We start from the raw sequence: 21,607 nt of genomic DNA, 5'->3' as shown, positions 1-21,607 counted from the left end.
CAATCTATGTGTTAGAGATGTACAGCATACGTTTAGCATTTTTCTGTAGGCCACAAACCCATGTTCAACCCCAGTTTGACCTTTTTACATCTACTGTCACTCCCTAAATGCACACACAGATTTTTTAATAATTTTAATTTTTAGTTATACATACACACGTGTGGGCATTTGAATGTGTATGGAGCCAGTATGGGACTGGAGCCATAGGTTGTTGTGATCCCATATGGGCTAAGAATCCAAGCTAGGTTCTCTGCAGCAGCAGTGGATACTCTTAACCACTAAGCAACCCTTCCAACACATTCCCATCCCCCCTTTAAAGTACCGTTTTTTTCCTATTCTTGGTGGATTTTGGATATGTACAACCTTGGTGGTCTGGAAAGATATGGGGGTGCGTTGGGGAAGTCCTGTGTATATGTCAATAAAGCACTGTTGGCCAATAGGGAAGCAAGATAGGTGGGACCAGGAGTCCAGGAGGATTCTGGGTAGGAGAACCACAGGGAGTCAAGATCTAACTGCCATAGGGATAAGAAGCCCAGAAACTTCTCCGGTAAGAGAAATACTTAGATTAACAATTATGGGGTAAATACTTAAGTCAGAGCTAGCCAGTAAGAAACAAGCAAGGCCAACAGCTTCATAATTAATATAGTCTCTTGTGTGTTATTTGGGGATTACAACGCGGCAGAGCTGAGGCGACTGGTGGGGAAAAAAACATAGCCGGCTGGCAAGAAAAAGACTTCCCTCTACAGGGATGTTCTTAAGTGAATCTGAAGGTCTGAATCTGTTGATTTGCTTGGATTTGTGAAGTTTTCTGAGTCAAGAGAGTTGTGAACTGCTTTTTCTGGATTCTTCATGTTGCTTATGGGGAGGGGGATACACCAGGCTTATGTTCACATGAGAAGTCCCAGGGAATCAGGATTGTCATATTGAATAGACATGAAAACCCTGGTTTAGCAAAATGGAATCAGAGACACACAGACAAGTGAGAAACAGTGGAGCCAGAACTCAAATGCTCATCTGACCCTGAAGTCTGTTCTTGGTCATCGATGTGAAACAGGCCAAAGTCTGTGATTATTGGTCTTAATATTTATTGGAGCAAAAAAAAGTATAATCTCCCTAGAGATAAGCATTTTAAATTCTGGACTTCAGAATCCAAATGGACTTGTGCGCTCACCACCCCCGAGGATTGTTAGCAACTGCGTGTGCAAGGGGCACACTTCATGTGGCCCTGAACTCTGGAGCACTTGAATGGCTTTGTTAGAGGCTGCAGCCTTTGGACCCTTACAAGATTTAACCTGGGGTATGTCAGTAGCACAGGAAATAACTGAAAGTGAGAACTGGGCTCTCAATTGAACATGGGTGTTTTTAAATTTCTAATTATGAAAGTTTATCTTTGAAACATATTGGTAGCTTCTGAAATTCTTTGGAATGATAGCTTGTTAGTGTTCAAAAATTTAAACTCCAATGAATTCATTTATTCAAAGACGTAGTCTCAACACTGATGCTAAGAAAATAATTTAGAAAAAAATCATTTCATAGAAATTACAAAAAATGATTTGATCACAGAAAATATTTAGACTTTCAGTATATGGTAACTGGAATGTAAGTATTTTTCCCCTGGCTTTAATCCATGAACACATAATTAAGAAAATAAGTTTGAAGGCCAACTTTTCAATTTGAAATTTAAATTTATGTCTCTCTTAACACACATTATAAAACATTACACTGAGTAGTAGAATTTAAGGTGGCTGGTATCAGTTATTTTTCTCACTGCCATGATGAAGTTCCCTTAGAAAAGCAACTTAGAGGAGAAAGGCTTTCTGCTCACAGTGAGGAGGGATGCAGTCCACCACAGTAGAGACACACTGGTGGCTGAGTCTGAGGCCGCTGCTCACACTGTGTCTGCAGGACTGTGAGGCCGCTGTCCACACTGTGTCTGCAGGAGCCGTGAGGCCGCTGTCCACACTGTGTCTGCAGGAGCCTGAGGCCGCTGTCACACTGTGTCTGCAGGAGCCTGAGGCCGCTGTCCACACTGTGTCTACAGGAGTGTGAGGCCGCTGCTCACATTGTGTCTGCAGGACTGTGAGGCCGCTGTCACACTGTGTCTGCAGGAGCCTGAGGCCGCTGTCCACACTGTGTCTGCAGGAGTGTGAGGTGGCTGTTCACACTATGTCTTCAGTCAGGAAGCAGAGAACAGTGTAGGAATAAATGTGTCTCTTCTGCCTGTGACTCCTCACAGTTTCTTCAGCCTCGAAGCCTCCTGTGCCATCTTCCTTCCCTGACGTGAGAGCTTGGACCTCACACGTATACATTCTATCATAATAAAAATACTTCAAAAATGTTGTTCTAGTTTGCTGGGGATTTTTCTCTTCTCCTCCTCCTCCTCTTCCTCCTCCTTTCCTCCTCCTCCCCCTCCTCTCCATCTCTCCCTCCTCCTCCCCCTCTTCTTCTTCTTCTTCTTCTTCTTCTTCTTCTTCTTCTTCTTCTTCTTCTTCTTCTTCTTCTTCTCCTTCTCCTTCTCCTCCTCCTCCTCCTCCTCCTCCTCCTCCTCCTCCCCTGTTTTGGCAGACTGTGAAACATTGGCCTCATGTTCTGGCTGCCATGCCTTCCCCACCGTGACAACCTGTGTCTCCTCTAGAGTGATAAGCCAAAATAACCTTTCTCAGATAATTTGTCACAGAAACAGAAACAAAGCTACTACACTTGTTAAGTGGTAAGCTGAGAGCCAACCTTGTCCTTCACCACTGTGGATCCTATTATGATTCATCTCGGTTGTCAACTTGATGGAACTGAGGAACCCTGTGGGATATAAAGAAGTTATGTTTAGGTGTGTCTGTGAAATTGTTTGTAAAGTGGGGAGTGTGGGTCAGTGGAAGAGATGCACCTTAAATGTGGGTAACCTGAGCCTGCGGGGACAGCATGGGATGAAAAGGGATAAAGGGGGAAGCTAGCTGTCACTTGTGAATGACTTTTAGAGCACGGGTGATTTTTCTACTGCTGTCATCTGTGGACAGCAGCTTTGAAGTTCCTTGGATTTTAGATATGGACTTCCATCAGAAAGGTTCCAGAAGGCTTTCATGCCTACAAGGGAGCTGCATCACTGGCCTCTCATTTGAGGCTCGGCTTGTTAGAGTCAGCAGTTGCTGATTTTCCCATCCCTCCAGCCTGTAAACAGCAACTTCAAGACTCTACAGTTTCATATTCTGTGAGCCGATCTAATAAGCCGTCTCTTATTATGATATATTTTCCATTGGCTCCGTTCCTCTGGAGGACAATAATACTGTGTCCTTCTCCCTTTCGTAAATGGCGAGCAAAGAAGGGAGGTAGCCAGAGGCAAGTGATAAAGTAGATGCTTAGTCACACCTCTGAGACACCTGAACGCAACATAAAGCAGACACTGGTAGATGGTAAAGGTTTTATTAGGAGACATATATTAAAAGCCTCCAGAACGTCTTTAAGGAAATGGGATATAGAACAATCAATATTCCACTCAGCCAACTATAAAAAGAAAAAAAAGTATTTCTATGAAAGAACCATTAACTGTTACAGAGCAACACTGATAAAGATAAAAGTTTTATACCCACAATAATGCATGTCCTTTTATGGTGTTCCCTGCAGCCTAAGCAGTCTCTGTTTTAGTTTGTCTGACTTAAATCAAGCTGTTGTGTCCTACCCTTTCTTGGAAGGCACTTAGCGGTCTCTTGCAGTGTAGTGAAAGCTTGCCGCCCTACTCTCAAAGGTAGCAGACGTCTAAAACAGAAGGGTTACTGCAAGTTTTGATCTCTGTAAGAGCAGCACTCAGGCCGTAATTGTCCTAGAAAATAATTCATGTTCAAAGACCAAAAGCAAAGGTCCTTTGTTCTCACTACTGGCAGCATTTTCCTCATACTAAACTGAAAGAAAGATCATGGCAGGCATCCAGGCCTACTTGTCATGAAGCAGAATGATGCCTCTCTGGGAATGTCACAACTACAGAAAGGATACCTGATTACAGAGCGGTTACTATGGCTGCAAGTCAATCAATATAATAACACAAATCACAAAACAGCAGTCACCTGATTGCTGCTAAGTACAACTGTTACTATTAATCTTCTAAAGCTTCAGTTTCATATGAGACACCACCAGGACGGATACAGAGAAAGACATAAAGGTGTTTATTGTAATTGCAGACAAAGGGGCTGGAGTCAACAAGAGCAAAGGTACAGGTGAAGGTAGCACATGTTTCTTCTACTCGTTTCAGAGATAAGCAAACTATGAGTATATGACGTGTTCAAGGTCATAGGTCCAAGACCCTAAGTAAGTATTCAAAGCCAGCCCTCGCTTGACATTGAGCCCTCTCCACTATACTGTCCTCTCTTTTTGGAAAAGATAGAATGTTGATTTGACCTTTGAACAAGTGTGGGAAGTTCGTAAAAGCTAAGGGCATGAACATTCCAGGAGACTGGTGGCAAGAAAAAAAGTAAAGAAACATACAGAGGAAGAACAGAACTCAAGGATAAATAAAAGTAATCCAACTTGAGTGAAAAGTACAGCAAGACACCAATTAGAAAATAGGCTGGAAGGAGGCCTCGGTGGGATTTGAGTATGAAATACCCCACAGGTGCAAAGATTTGAACACGTTTTCTCCTAGTTGGTGGTAGTATTTTGGAAGTTGTGGAACCTTGAGGAGGTGAAGCCTCCCTGATTGAAGAGGGTCACCTGGAACAGGTCTTGAGGTTTTACAGCCAACCCCAACTTCGTGATCAGACTGTTTTCTGAAAGTGTGTGCAGTGTGACCAGACAGCCTCCTGTCCTTGTGACCATTCCTTCCCTACTTAGTGCCAAGTCTTCCCCAGCATGATGAACTGTGTCCCTCTAGAACTGAAGGCCATAACAAAGCCCTTCTTCCCTTACGTTGCTTTTGTCAGTATTTAGTCACAGTAATGAGAAATTACTTAAGACAGGACTGAAAGAAAGCACAGAAACAAAGTGGTGATGTGGGGAAACCCATCCAAGAGCTATGCTTTGGAAAGTAAGGCCACTAGTTGCACACCGACTGAGTTTTAAGCAAACTTCCTTTTACCAAGGCTTCACATCTCCTCTGCAGATGTCAGCATTATTGTTTTTGTTATTTATTCTTTTCTGATAGCAAAGATCCCCCCGGATATGAAAATCTCTCAGTACTTCTCCAAATTTTGGTAGAAAGCAATAATTTAAACCACACTCCAATAAAAGAAACCAATAGAAAGAACTTCTTTCTTGTATTGCTTTTACCTGACAATCTTTATAAAGAAATTCTGCACACATAAAGTTATTGCATTTTTTAATCTAAAGCTTCTTATATCGAACTATGCACCATTTTAAAGAAATGTTGTTTACACATCTAGATATATTTAGCATGCAGTCTCAAAATGGATATGAACAGATTGATGTCACAAATAGAAAATGACTAAATGACATAATTAGTTTTAAATGGATAAGTACTTAATGAAGTATCTTTTCCTAAGCATACTCAGGTTATTATTGTGGTAAAAATTGAACCAAAATTTGTTCACATTAGAATTTTCAAAGGTTGTTTTATTCAAGTACCATTTGCACTCCATTTTCTTGTTGGTTTTCTATGCATTATTTTTGGTATTTGGTGATTGTTTTTACAATATTTACTACACATTTATAATTTTATACTTTTTAACTGACACATGAAAACATAGAAGTTATACATCTTAATATAATAGTGTGGCATGTGATGTTTTCATCAAATGCAATAAATACGTACATTTTGTATAGTATTTAAATGAGATGAAGCATATCTAGCTCCTCAAATATTTATCACTTATGGTGAAAGATTCAAGTCCTTCCAGGATTTTTAGATATACAGTACAAAGTTGTTGACAATAGTCACCCTGGGTGCACTGAACACACCAGAATATTTTTCTCCTGTAATCTATAACTGACACACCTCTCTCTATCCTTCCTCACCAATAGCCTATCTGGTCTGTGATGACTACCTTGCTGCTTTTTTTTCTATTTTCTTATTATTTAAATTAGAAACAAGCTGGCTTCACATGTCAATCCAAGCTCCCTCCCCTCCTCCATTGCCCTCCACTAGCCCCCCTGACCCCTTCACCAATCCCCACTCTGCTCCCCAGGGAGGGTAAGACCCTCCATGGGGGATATCCAAAGTCTGTCATATCATCTGGGCAGGGCCTAGCCCCTCCCTCATGTGTCCAGGCTGAGAGAGCATCCCTCCATGTGGAATGGGCTCCCAAAGTCCATTAATATGCCAGGGATAAATACTGATCTACAACCTGAGGCCCCATAGATTGCCAAGGTCTCTGTGCCCCCATGGAGATGGATAATTAGACAAAATACTTTATTGATGTAAACCTTTGAGAGCTTAAACTCAATATTTAGTGTACACTACCAGGAGATGATGTCAAGACACCAGTTACTTGGCTCATTATTGAAGGCTGGTCCTGGAACTAAAAACAAGAACAAAGTTCAAGAAAACCTAAGAAACAGAGTAGCACATGTCACAATTGGAAGAGGATAGACAGGGATTGAGGAAGAATTGCCTGGTAAAAATGGAAGCTTTGTGAGTGCCAGCCAAGGAAGGCAGTGTTGAAAAGTACAGTGAAATTATTCGCCCTTGAGGTTACAAAGGAACTGTTATACAGCAAGGGTAAATAAACTATTTTTGAAACAATGAAAGTGACAAATATATCAGGTGACTTGGTGAGTTAGAGAATAATCAGATCCAGGAAATCAAAACACTAGAGTCAGTTCTCAGAATTCATCATAGTTTTACAGCCATATGCTTTGACAATTCTTTTATAACTGAACTTCTGTGAAGGACTCTGGAACCCAAAGAAAATGAATATCAGACATTTATATTTCTGTAAATGCAGGAATGTATTTAAATTGAAAGGTGTTATTCTTTTCCTCCTTAATAGACCATGATAAATTTTATAGAGGAATTTCAAGCATTCTATGAGTCTAAAATTTAAATATCAATCTCCATGCCAGGTAATTTTTGAAGCAGTTTCTGAAAACCACTTGACCCCTCACCACTTTTTCCAAGAGGCTCACACAGTTACTTGGTTGCTAGCAGCTATTACCTCAATCAGAAAGGACTCAGCAAAATGTATTCATTCAAAACTCTCAGAGAGTCATGTGCAAACGTGAAAGAGTTGTCCAGTGTGAAAGAGCTGTGCTATTGTGTTCCTTCTGGAGAGGGAAAGGAGAGACTAACAGTTTGTTACTCGTGATCACTTAGAAAGTGATATTCAATAGCTGAGAAAAGGGTATAAACCTTTTAATGAAATTGTTAAGAACCTTGTGAAGCAGGAAATGTATGATCACATTGAATAGCCAGAGTGTTTAAAACCAAAACAGAGATATGTTAGTCATAATAAAACTGAGAAGTGTCTTTAAAACACTCACATCTTAGACCATGGAAAAATATCTATTGACCAGGTGAAGACTTTGCCTGCATACAGCTTCTGAAAAGTCATTTCTAAGAAAGGAATGAGGACTACTCAACAGGCTGTCACTTAGAAAATAGGAAGAGAGGAGAGATGCTGGGAGTATGGGTCCCAGGGAAGAAAAGATTTTTGTTTCGTTTAAGAATCAATAGCCATGTCTGAAACTTGTCCGCGTTCCTAAGATGCACTTTTTGTCAGGACTAAAGTTGAATTCCCTTTCTCAGTAGGTACATATGGTTCAGAAAATCCCTAGCAACTTAACTCTCCATTTCTGCTTTTGTAAAGCAAGAAGTAGAAATGCTAGCATCCTCTCACAGAGTCTCTATAAAGAGTGAATAAAATGGATGATGTTGGACATTCCTGGAACAAAGTGAGCATTCAATTGTATTGGTTGCCAACTTCTTTCATCTACTGAATTTTACTTGACCTTCAGGAATCAGAACTACACAGCCTAGAAGTAGATCATTACAGTCATGGGATGTGGGATCAGAAGCAATATATATTCTACATGCCTTTCCTGAAATATGTGCTAGGTAAAATACACCTTTAGTTGAAACATAAACTACAATATGAAGATGCTTCAGACCTATGTTCAGCTATCAGTAGGTAAAATCAAAGAAATATGTGTCTTAGTTACTTTTCTGTTTCTGTGAAGAGCCATCTTGATCAAGGCAACTTAAAAAAAGAAAACAATCAACTGGGAATTTCCTTCAAGTTCAAAGAGTAAGTCTGTGGTGGGGAGCATGACAACAGGCAGGCAGTCATGGCACTGAAGCATGAGAGCTCATATCTGACCCATTGGCATGAGGAAGAGAAAAAGAGACTGAGCTTGGCGTGAGTTTTTAAAGCCTCAAAGTCAACACCCAGTGGCACACCACTTCCAACAAGACCTCACCTCCTAATTCTTCCAAAAATAGTTCTATCAACTACGGACTAAGTATTCAACTATATGAGCTTATGTGGGCCATTCTCATTCAAATTAAACCACAATTCAAAAAATACAGAAATGAAAGAGTCTGCTTTTACCTATAAAATACCCTGCACACACCCGGTAAGAATAGATTTGCTCATCACACTTTTGTTCACTCTTACAACATCCTTAGATGCAACTCAATAAAATGTTTTTAAATCAGAAACACAAGAGTCAGAATTAGAAACAAAATTGTCTCATCCCAAATCTTTTTCATTTGAGACAGGTCTCACTATGTGAGTCAGGCTGGCTTCAAACTCAGATCCAGATTAATCTACTTACCAAGTGGTGATCTTAAAGATGTATATGATTGCACCTGACTAAATTCTCTTAATAACCTACCACAGCTCTAATTCATCCAATTCATCCAAAGAGTCACAATTTATGTCAGTTAAACTGAATATGCACTCCCAATAAATTGTAGTCTTTTTCCTTCCAACAATGTAGAAGTTGTTTCGTTAACTTCATGGGTTTCCTTTAAGACAGAAGAGTATTAAAGTATGACTGCCCCTTCTTCAATGAGTCTGATGGTTAGGGGAGTTTTTATTCATATTTTGCAAGTTCTTAAAGCTCTATAATTATGAATATGGCATCAATGAATGAGTAACTCAAAAATATCATCTTTAACACCATTGTTTCCACCATCATCACCACCCATAATTAACTATACAAATGGGATATTATTTCACATATTAAAAAAACACTTTTTTACAACCTTCCCTCATGGGAGTCTGCTGACCAACTTGTGACTAGGAGCTTCTAGCAAAACACCTCTGTCCCCTCCTCCCGGTAAGGCCTGCATGCAAGTTCCTGTTTTCTGTCCATCCTTATTGTTTAAACGTTAATTCCTGTTTTGGGACCATCCTTTGGAACATAGACTTCTGGCCTTGGTGGTTTTCCACTGTACCTGACAAGTATATAAGGCTCCACTCTTGTAAAAATAAATCCCATTCTGCTTATAAGAATGAGCCACTGTCTTTGTCTTCATTTACATCCTTAGCCCTTCACTTGGATCGTTGTGAAGTGTTGTAGCCCCATAACTGCCAACAGCTCACTACAACTTTGAGACTAGAACAGCTGAAGTCACTCCCAGAATAAGCTTTCTCAAATGTACAATGTTTAGTGAGCAATGATTTAACTAAACTTGTAAAGAAGGTAGTTATTGAGTTGACAATATGGATTCTTAGTGTCCAGACTTGTTTGTATTTGGTTTCACAATCCTAGCCCATTGATTTCTGGCTACAGAACTTAGGCGTCATGAAATCAAGAGTACTGAAGACTCTGGAAGCATAAAAATGTTATAATCCCAGGCAGAATAAAATAAACTAAATGTGCTCTCATCCTTCCATACTCAGAGTAGACATCAACATTTTATTCTTATTTATTAAATCTAAGTGTTTCTTCTCCAAGATGGCTTCCATAAGAATTGGTCCTTCAAGATTACAGAACACAATGTCCACAGTACTTGAACACTGCTAATATCCTATGATATTATCTCCACTAGTGTTAGCCTTTCTTCCTGAGAATGAGAGACCGAGAGATAGAAGTACTGTAGTCAATGAGCCAACTACACATGGACTACTATGCTTGTAGCCATGACGCCTGCCGGGTGGTATTTATTATCGATTTCTGGGTAATCATGGTTTGCTGGGACAGATTAGTACTAGTACAGATCATAGTTGCCTGGATCACTGGTAATGCTTATGAAGATAATTCTGCCATTTATGTCATCATGCCATCTCACAAAACAGCTTGACACTGAAACTGAGTGCTGGTTACCAACTGAACTGGGAAAAAAGGCATTAAAATAGCAAAATAGCAAAATGTGCATCTTCTGACTTCTATTTTTCCTTAGAAATAAAGAAGTTATAAATATGTCACACTGAGAAATAAAAAGTTTTGCTGTTTGTGGAGCAATCAATAACCATAGGCCAGCATTTTTGTATTTTTGTCCATTTATCCAAAGAATACATATTTAAATATCAGAGAAAGTATAGGCTGAAAAGATGGTTTGGTCAGTAACAATTGTTGCTAAAATGCTTGTTCTGCAAACATGAGGGTCTGATTTGAGCTCCAGAATCCATATTTTAAGAGCGTTTTGTGGTGGTACAATGTGTGCTTACAATCCCAGTACTGATGCAGCAGAGAAAGGAGGGGATATACCCAAAGCTATTATTAGGGAAGAAACAAAGTTCTTAGGGAAGAAATGAAGTGACTCATGAGAGAAATTACAAACAAGAGCCACTGGTTTCCACAGTCAGTAACTCCAGTGCCTTGCCAGGTAGGGCTCCTTATCAGAGAATCACTTATTTGGTAGGTTGGCCTGTTGAACAATAGTTATCACCTGCTGTGTGTTCCCATGGCAGCTCTCAGCATCTGATGCTAAGATAAGAAATGAGATTTTTTTTAAAAGAAAGCCACAGATAATTGGCGCTATGCTAGAACTTACGTTTCATGTAATCCCCCCCATTCTTGTTATTCTTCAAAATCAGACTTTCTCCATCTCACACCTCTTTTTGCCTGTGTGCATGTGTGTGCACGCCTGCACGTGTGTGGAAGTGAAAGGACAATGACAGATTCTCCTTCAGGCATTGTTCACTTCTCTTTTTGAGATTTGGTCTCTCACTGGCCTAGAGTTTGCCCAGTGGGCCAGTCTGACTGACCAGAAACCCTGTAAGGAGGAAGGTTTTTAGATAGAAGGAGAAGAAACTAGAAGAAGTTTGGAGGAATTGAAAAGAATACATGAATATTAGAATAGAAGCAGAACAATAAAGAAACTTATTTGAAAAAGCACACGTGAGTGAGTGAGTTCACCTGCAGAAATCCTTCAGTTATGTAAGCCCTTCGCTGGCTGTTGATTCTCTTCTGAACCCTGAGAGGGCCTTGAGGCTGGACTCCAAAGGCTCTCATTATTCAGACAACACTGTATAGTTAGTTTATCCAAATATGTCAAACACGACACCATTAAATGGTGGTTTGTGCTTGAATTCATATTAAATGTTCAATAGAAAATTTTCTTCTCAGTTTAAATTAATGAAATAATTACGTGATAATGCCTCAATGAAAATGTTAGATCTTTAATTTAAAAAAGTTTTTGGTGTGACATTAGAGTCAAAATAGACAGCACAAGATATTATATTGTTCCATTCCTCATTTCTTTACCTAAAACATCTTCCTGATGTATGTATGTATACAATATGCAAATTGCTCACACTAAATGATTTGTATTTTAGTTTCTTAATATAAGGAAAAATTTTAAGATTTACTTTATTTATGTCTATGTATGTGTGTCTCTCTAAGCCATAAAAGGGTATGAGATCTCCAAGAGCTGGAGTTACAGGCAACTGTGATCTACTTGTTGGGTGCTGGGAACCAAACTCAAGTCCCCTACAAAAGCACAACATGCTCTTGCTTGCTGAGCTGCCTATCCAGTCCCAGATAAGGGAAATGACTATGAAAATAGAGAGGTTTGTCTGGGTGCATCCACAGTGCCTAGCGGCCCAGCATCACCAGCAATTGCTTTCATTCTATTGTTCTGATTTTATTTGTTCCTTTGCTATTTTCCTCAACAATTTTAAAGAAAATTTGAGAAAACGTCAAATTACCTGTAAATAACTCTGCATAAATATCTACTTTAAAGAAGAACTTACAAAAGTGACCTAAATAATCATAGCTACACTCAACAAAATTTACAGTAACTCTTTAATAATAATCAAAATCTAGCATGTATTCCATTATCTAGAAATTGAGTTGCTAAATCTTTTAAGTTAATGAAGAATCTGGGTCCAGTTGCTTGATGATTCCAGTTAGTTGATAAGGTAACTCTGTGATCTATAATATTTCTTCTCCCTCTCTCCTTTTATTGTGTTGCTTTGCTCTGCTCTATTTAATGTTTCATGCAGTTTGATGTGTGTGTGTGTGTGTGTGTGTGTGTGTGTGTGTGTGTGTGTGTGTGTGTGTGTGTGTAGTCCAGGGCTCCAGCCTCTTGTCTCAGTTCCAGAGTGCTTCATTTACGGGCATGAAGCACCATGCCTGGTTCCTCAGGCTCTATGTTGAAGAAACTGGGTCATGTGTAGATACAATTTTCCCCTGTTCTACATAATGCTAATTGGATCTTAAAATGGTGTTCCATTTTTAATGTGTATTTTCCCAAAGATGGAACTATAACTAGAAACCATATTGATCATGATCGTTTTACTAATTAATTTTGTCTTACTGCCTGAGTTGAAGTGTATATTGACTCACTTTAGTAACCCCATGCTCCGTTTTGATACACTTTCCCTCACTGATCCCAGCAGCCTTTTGTGACTACTGTCTCCATCCCTCATTCCATCAGAGCTTGGCATTATCCCTTCATTTATTCCATTTATTCCATCAGAGCTTGGCATTATCCCTTCATTTAGTAGCAAAAAAAATGTTTCTTGAAATGAGAAATATCTCATTGCCTGACTGGTCTACAGAGCTAGTTCCAGGATAGCAGGGCTACACAGAGTAAACGTGTCTCAAAAAAAAAAAAAGAAAGAAAGAAAGAAAGAAAGAAAGAAAGAAGAAACTAATCAACAATTAGCCATTCTAAAATGCAATCTGTATAGAAAAGCTTGTTGAGTTCTTTTGTTGTTGTTCAGAAAAATCTTAGCAACTTACAACATTCTGCTTTTGCTTTTAAGCTTCTTTGTTTGGTTTTTATGTCTCTTTCATTGAGTATTTCACTGCATTTAAGGCAGACATGGTTCCATTGTCCCTTCTTTAGAGACTTGAGAGAGCCCTCCCAAGCAGCTCCTGCATCATTTTAACATGAAGATAATATTATGGGTGAGCTTTCTCTCACCTGTTCTGCCAAGAGGTCTTGGGATCGTTTTCATGTAGATCCTCCCTGACCTGTACTACAAACAGCACTGTCTTCAAGGATACCTGCTCCTCTGAACAGAAAGTGCTATGTAGATACCTCTAGCTTAGCCCTGAAGACACAGAACAATGACCACACGGTCATTTTTCCTGGGGCTCTGGAATGCACAGTGCTATAAAATGTATTTCACAAGGATACGTCCATATAGTTTTAATTTGATTTAATGACTAACAAATATTTGCTTAACTTCCTTGATGTTATTTTTTTCATTCCTTCTTACTATAAATGCTCAGATTCCTAATATTTAGTTATTCATGCTCATCTGCTTTATCATATTTATCTGTGACTCTTCTTATAGTTATTTTAGATTTTTTATATTAATTTTTATATTCTTTCAAACTAAAGAAATACACAACAAACATTTTACAAGCTCTGACAGAAAATCAAGCTACCACTGGGAGAAATTAGCCACAGCATTGCAAATCCCACAAAACAGTGCCATGTTTTCCTCCTGAATTTCTCACAGAGAAATGCAGAAAGATATGCACAAGTTTACATTAGATTATATGGTACCAGCCAACTACCAGTAGTTGTTAAATGCACTGGCAACATTACCATGCCCCAAGCCACTAAATGCAGTTCAACATTCCTTTCTGTTTCCTCTTTTCTTTACAGTATATAAGCAAGGTATTAAGTCAAACTACTGTATTAAAAAAATCACTAGAAATCTACTCTGCATGGTTCTCACTAGTTCACAGTTTGGTTCATTAGTTTATGTTTTTTTATATACACTTGACAGGTTATTTTCATGTTTTGTTTTTAATTAATTTTTAGTATGTGCACATGGCTTCTAGAGTTTAAAAGCACAAAACAAAGTGCTTTGCAGAATTTTTGTCTCCATTACTATCTCTCACTAGAGATGAGCTGAGAAAACACCTGAAGCTAGCAGTCCAGCTATCCTGGTGAACTCTAGCTGAGCAACAAAAGGGAAAAGTGGAAATCAAGGACCAATAGCTGAGACTGTACTCTGACCCCCACATGTGTGCTGTTGCATGTATGTGTCTGCATTCATACTCAAGAACACATGCACACACATGCAAACACACACACATACATACACACACCACTCTGATCATTGACAGTGTGACAATTTCAGAAAGTTTGAAGCTAATCAGAAGAAGCCATTACAGAAATAGAGGACAGTGATGGAGGGACATCTTGACTTACAGGAACTTTGAACCTGATCTTATATCCTAGGTACAATCTCAGTACTTCCCTTGATCACAGGCAAATCAGAACATTGTCACCTTGCCTTGATGCATATAAAAATCAGCATTTTAAAACAGCATCTGTTGTATTGCTTGTTTTTATAATGATGTAGGAATAGTGATACTTTTAGCACTAGTAAAAAAAATTAGCTCACATTAAACCAAAATCTAACATAAGTTAAATGGAAGAAGATTGCCCATCTTTTGGCCATTAATGCTTAATTAAGCATTTCATTAAGTTTTTACTTTAAAAGGTTCATTAGTAACAATTAGTCTTCTCTCTTCTCTAATTTATATGCACCTGTTTCTAATTGCAGTGACACTATGTCAGCCTTCCAATCTGCATCTGAACCTCTAAAATAGCCGGGATGTTTCTGCAACCCAGGGATGTCTCTTCCTGTTTAAAAGACCATTCTCCAATACTCTGGTTTCTCTTCAGATCGTATAAATCTTTCGCCTTTTACTAAAAGACCGTTCTGCTCAGCTTGGACACTTGTGTGAGGACCTAGGTCCTGCCCTGGATGAAATAACAGACTCTGGATATTCAACATGGAGGGACTCACCCTCCCTGGGGATCAGAGTGAAGTTTGGGTGGGGATACTGGGGGGCCTGGTGGGAAGGGTAGAGGAGGAGGGAGGAGGGAGAGGGAGCTGGGATTGACACATGAACAAGCTTGTTTCTAACTTAAATAATAAAAGGAAAGAAAAAAAGACCGTTCTGCTTTCTTTTAATACAGTTCTTTTACTTTTCTAGGATAATGATTGTTCTAGTCTAGTATTTAAAGGGTAAATATGAGTATTTCCATATCATTCTTTTTCTGAAGACTGGCTTCTCACAGAAAGTGTTGGTCACGTCTCATTAAAAGAAGACAGAAGTAAGCAGCAGCATAGCCAAGTGGTCAAAAACACTGAACTAAATGGAGAAGGAACCTTTGGAAACTAATTTGTATTTTTCTCTAAGGCTGTGACCAACAAAAACTTAACCCAATGCCACAAGAAGTAGTATTGAAAAGTCTATTTGGAAATTGAGTCAATTCTCTTAGCAAGAAATGGTCATAAACAAATACTGTGTTCCCAGGTGTTTCTTACGCCACTGAAATCTCAGGCATCTGCCATTTGTAGGGACAAACAGAGAGGAAAGTTTATTTGTCAGAGTCTATGATGCTAAGATCAAATGTCAAATATTTATTATAAATCATTGTTCACTAGTTTCTAAACAAATTTGTGTTTTGGAAACCCCTCTTTTTAATGCAAATTAATTCCATTAACTATATTTCAAGCTATAATGTTCAAACATTTGCTTGTTTTTAAGATTATTATATAATATGTATTATGTAATATGTTTATCATAACAATCATATAAGTTGTAGACATAAATGCTAATTTTAATGAAAACCATTAATATCATGTTTGTGTAAGTTCACCAAAAGAACTAATATCCTCAGGAAAAGACAGGGAAGGCAAATGTCTTCCACACTGACTCCTGGGACATCTCTCAATCTGCAGCATTCTTTCTTATCATTTTTTCCTAATGCTGTCTACATGAATCCCCACCTTCTCTGGGTGACATTCCGCCTCAAGATGCTCATGGGCTTCCTCTACCCCACCCGAACATCCACCTCTTCTGATCTCATATTTCAACCAAAGGTTTGATACACATATTTATGGCTTATGTAAGTTCCCTTCCAAGCATATATGTGAATGTGCATAGTTATCTCTTAGCTCTTCTACTTTCACACAGGTAATTTTGATACTAAGAATTGAAGCACTTTTGTGAAGAGAAACATGGTAAACAAGAGACCAGAAAATCCAGTTCCACAATTCTACATGCCTCACTCTCCTTGAGTTGCAATTTTAGCAGTTCCAAATTTTATATAAGACCCCATCATGTGATGGTTATGTGAAGGGAGATAGTACAGCCACCGTGAAACTTTTAATAAGCTTATTAGATGTCTATTTGTCTACACAGAAAGACTAAGACTACTAGGGTGCAGCATGTGACCTTTCCAGCCCTATCCTCACCAATTTTCAAACAAATGAATGAGCAGTTGGGATATTAGATGAAAAGGGGAAGAGAAATGACCTTTCAACAGAAAAGAATTGCTATATACCTTGGAGATTGCCGCTGAGACACCCAGAGAAGTGGCTTTTAGAAAAATGGTCGCCACTTCATACTTTTAGCCTTCCATGTCCAATACAGCTGAATTTGACACAGTGGGAGAATATAGGATAAAAATGGCCCTGCAGGGAATTTCATCCTATTATGTTTATATGAAAGGAGGACTGTGAACTCCATACATTTTTTTCCGTTTTCTTTCTTACAGTTTCAGTGCTTTGATCACAGCCAACCTAATGCTATGTGTGTTGAAGGCTGTAATTTTGTAGGAAGTATCTTGGTCAAAAATCTGATGGATGTGTAAGCATGAGGAGATAACCTTGAGAAAGGATCGAAGCAAAATGAGACTGTCTTAAGTAAATCCATTTCAGACTAGCGTAGCATAGAGAGTCCAGCACCGTACATTTATAGATTGTCCGGGAGTAGCCAAGAAGCTTGTAAGATATGCTTAGGAAACAAGTTCAGGCTAGTGTATAATCTGAAAGTTGCTGAGGCAGGAAATCATTAATCAGTTTTTCTGAGTGATGTTTTGATCATGCCACTTTCTCATGAAAGAATAGCTTCTGGAAGTCAACAGGGTGGTAGAATGTAAAACTGAAAAATAAAAATAAAAGCCAAGTTGGAGTGCACTTTCCCAGATGTCGTTTTCTGTTTTTGTGGAAATGAGAGGAGTTGCTTTCAGAAATCATACTCTACACAGGTCTTTAACAATAGTCCTCACACACATTCCTCACATGACTGCCAAAGTGCAGAGAAATCTGTGGTGAGATAGAAGTATCATGTGCTCTCTTTCCTTGTAATTTCTCCAAAGGTTATTATCTAAATGCATCAAGGGGAACAGCCAGTAATGAGATTATTCAATGAGGAAAAGGAAGAGCAGCATAATGAATGGTGGGCTTTGGGGCAAAACCAGCATCAGCAGAAGATGAAGGGAAGCTGAGTAGTGTTAGGGCTGATATACTGCTGAACAACAGGCAGACTACACTGTGCCAGTCTGCTTAGAACTGTAAGTACAGCAATACTGCCTCTCATGCTGTACAACCAGGCCTGGCATGGTCATGGGGTTCCAGGTATGCTCAATGAAAACCACTGACTTTCGGAAGAAGATTTGCTGTTACATCCCAGGCTATGACATCATCCAAGGAACCTGATGAGCTATCCTTTTGGGCCAGTGAGTGGACAGAAAGAGAGAAAAGACAAAAGCCCTTGTTAAGTGACATAGGACGATCATCTTTTCTGTATTGTGGCAGAGGCGGGGTTCTTCCAGGCCTCAGCTTCCATCCTCGGTACTACCAACAGAAAAATAATGGCTTTTCTACTTCTATTTGGATATGTTTATCTTGGCTTGTTAGAAACCACTATAAGTGTTTTGTTCTTTAAAGACTTAGAATTGCTGAATGTGTGTCTTGATGGCCCAATGCTATTGAAAAGCAGATTCATGTTAGAATAGCTTCATTATTTGGTAACAGAACTTGTATTTATTTGCTTCTATTTGGCACTAAATTTTGTTTCTGTATATACAGTTTTCTTAACTTGCTGTTGAGTTCTTAATTGTCAAGTTTTGAACTTAAAATGGGACTTTGTCATGTATTTAAAAATGCTAGAGCATACAAATTTCTATGAACTGAACACACACACATACATGCATACACACACACACACACACACACACACACACACACACACACATGGACCCCTTCATATATCTCTTACCATCTAATCAATCTTGACAAGATAAAAAATATTAAGAATATTCAGTGTTAGAGAAAAATAGAATTATTTTCTCACAATAATAAATCTTTCTCTACATAAGCTAATCCAGACAAAGATTTATTGAATGCCTACCACATACCTACATACACTCTAAGCTGTAGGAGAAAGAAATGATCACTGATTGATTACCAACAAATGTGTATATTATACAAAAGTCAAGTTATAGTGTTGCTGGGTTTATACAATAGTGGTGGAGGAGGGAATACTTTCTTACAATTGTTATAGTTTTTGTTTGCAATTTGCTAACTTCTTCATATATGACCTTTCTTTTATTTAATCCTCTGTCCAAAGACCAATAGTATTTTTAAGTGTAATATAGAATCAATTCATTCTGCCTTTTATTATTCCTTAAGTGGAAAAACTAAAAAAAAATCAATTTCTCTCTTACCTTAACTTTATTAAGAAAAACAAAAGTTCTAATTTCCAAAGTTTTCCTTTGCATATGAATGGCTAAGCCTGACTGACTGGTTCAAAGATTTATGATGTTAACCAACAGGAAACAGAGAAAGGAAGTATCTACTGTAAGGTGAAAATAAGAAGCCTCTGGAATGATAAGAACTGAGTTTGGAGATTACCAGACACAGTAAATTCAACCCAAGTACTAGGAGAGGAATCTATCCATTTAATTTCAATGATCCAAAGGGGAGAAGTGTATAAAAGTTTACAAATTCCAGTATAAGATAGGTTTCAGGGAGAATACAGCAGTATCAAATTTCTGCTATAAATATAGTGCCAAGCACAGCAAAGCCATGGTAGGGCCATGAGGTCTGGAGAGGAATGTATCTGTTCTTCATAAATGTGATAATTAAGACTATGTGTCAGTATGCTAAGCTGCAGTGCCCAGGTGTTTGTGAAAACATCATATTGCTGTGAAGGCATCTTCTTAAGTTGGAAGCTTAGCACTTACCTCGGGGGATTGGAGTAAAGCAGGTTGTCTTGCCAAGTGTGGGTAGGCTTCACCCAATGAACTAGAAGCCTTAACAGGAAACGCCAAGGTCCTCCAAAGAAGAACAGTCTCTGTCTCCAGCTGTCTCGGATTATGAACCTGAACCACAGCCCTTTTCAGTTACCAGCCTGCCAGGCCACCACTCTTATTTCTGACATATTTTTCAACCCTATAAAACGTACTCTCAAGAGTACCTACAGAGATGCGTGGACTTTCTCAATCTAGAGACCAGTGGAAGAGGCTCCAGAATACACAGCTTCATAATTAACATGAATGTCAGCTATCATTGGCTTCTGTGAGACCTGCACAGGAGACTCAGTAAAGACCATGTCACATTCACAAGGACACCATTTATATCACCCAAGACACACATTAACAAGAACCATAAAAATGAAAAATGCAAAGAATATCTTCTAAGCCATCTTCCAAGCCTTCTAGGAACGTCAATTTCTCACTGCACAGCTTTCATAAAAAACACCTGGAGAAAGTAGAAAAACGACCCCAATATAAAATTTGTATTGACCATTGTATAAGTACTGACTGAGACAATACAGATTAGATCTGAACCTACATTTATTTTAGAATAACCTGTATTTTTTTCTCTCATCAATAAACAATTTGTGATATCTAGAAAACAAAGATAAAAATGTATTAACCACACATCACATGTTTATTCTACTATATAAACTCAGTTATAGAGTAATATTTTACTCATTTTAAACCAGAATTAGCATCATATTTCCACCGCAGATATTCCATGACCCTATGATAGAGTATCAGTTTGTGTACCTGTGCATGTAAACAAATAACTCTATTATTTCAGGATAATTTTGTTGACCATCCATTAATAGTATGCTAAAGAGTTTCCTATTTCTAATTCCTATTTCCTAATTTCCTTTAACTCACCTTTAAGTAGTTTTGTTGGTTCTTACCTTTACCTAACTGGTTTTCTTCATTTTAAGTAACTGAAGAAAGCAATATATACACAAAGCTTCTATCTTGGGGGTACTTGTTAGTGGTAGAGACCAAAGCCAATCAGGATAGCAAGGGAAAGCATCCCAGGCACAAACCTAGTTGCATGTGGTCTGAGATTCTTAGAAACTCCCTGAGATGTTTTCATGATTCAAACTTCAGAGTCTGGCACCAGCTTTGCATGTACTTATTAAGTGGAGCCTTGGGTGTTCCTGAGCAGGTGTAGGGTAAATTTTGATGGACAATGGTCTATTAGATGGCGTTCAACACAAGAGAGGAATTAGCTTCAGTAGTCTGTGGACAACTCTAGTGAAGGACTTTTTGTAGTTAGCAGCCAGTGAAATCATATGGGTAATAGAGAGACAGAGTACATAATTCCAGATATGAGGCTGCTGGGCCAACCCTGTCCACAGGGTTGTTAATAAATATACACAGACATGTTCTTGTTAGTTCCAAAAGTACATTCCTCTAGTTCTTGGTATACGTCAAATGTCTTTTTAGCCATAAAAAATTAAAGGCTATTGAAAACAAAATTTTCAACCCCTGTAACTTCATAGACCAACCAACATTCACCTGGGAATCTTCACACTGTTTTTAAATCACTAAAGCAAGACTCTTGGTTCTTTTGTGGGTTTTGCTGTTGCTGCTATTACCATTGCAGACTGCTTTTAAAACAGTTTGAGTTTCTTCCTGACAGCTGCACAACATTCACCACTGTCAACATCATGTACATGTAGCACACTGACTACAGTCAGTGAATTTACACCATCACTGTCAGCATCATGCACATGCTACATACTTGTTAAAGTCTGTGAACAGACACCATCACTATCAGCATCATGCACATGCTACATACTGGTTACAATCTGGGAACAGACACCATCACTATCATCATCATGCACATGCTACATACTGGTTACAGTCTGTGAACAGACACCATCACTATCAACATCATGCACATGTAGCACACTAGTTACAACCCCTGAACTTACCTTAATGATGATCACCCCAGGACTGTAGTTTACATTGGAGTCACTCTTCGCATTGTACATTCTTTGGATTTAGACAATTATTTTTTATGTGATGTGTATCCACATTATAGTATCATTCTGAATAATATAGTATAATAGAGTATCATTCCTAAAATTCTTCTATAGTCTTCCTTTTAACTACTCCTTCTTCAAGGGCTCCCAGGAGCCTCTAATCTCTATATTTTTGCTTTTTACAGAATTTCATGTAGTTGCACTGATACAGTAC

At 38.6% G+C, this 21,607-nt stretch overlaps 1 long non-coding RNA gene across 1 annotated transcript in view; it reads left to right on the top strand.

Moving 5' to 3' along the window:
* The first annotated feature begins 507 nt into the window (after positions 1 to 507).
* Positions 508 to 21,607, top strand: part of LOC121142640 — a 34,710-nt gene continuing 13,610 nt past the window's right edge. The window contains exons 1-2 of the long non-coding RNA XR_005879669.1: positions 508 to 547; positions 18,929 to 19,015. This is a non-coding gene — a long non-coding RNA (uncharacterized LOC121142640). The remainder of the gene's footprint in view (positions 548 to 18,928; positions 19,016 to 21,607) is intronic.

Source organism: Mesocricetus auratus, unplaced genomic scaffold (assembly GCF_017639785.1).
Source record: "Mesocricetus auratus isolate SY011 unplaced genomic scaffold, BCM_Maur_2.0 Super-Scaffold_100010, whole genome shotgun sequence".
NCBI lineage: Eukaryota > Metazoa > Chordata > Mammalia > Rodentia > Cricetidae > Mesocricetus > Mesocricetus auratus.
The sequence above is the reverse complement of the archived record's forward strand: the minus strand, read 5'-3'. Positions and strand labels throughout refer to the sequence as shown.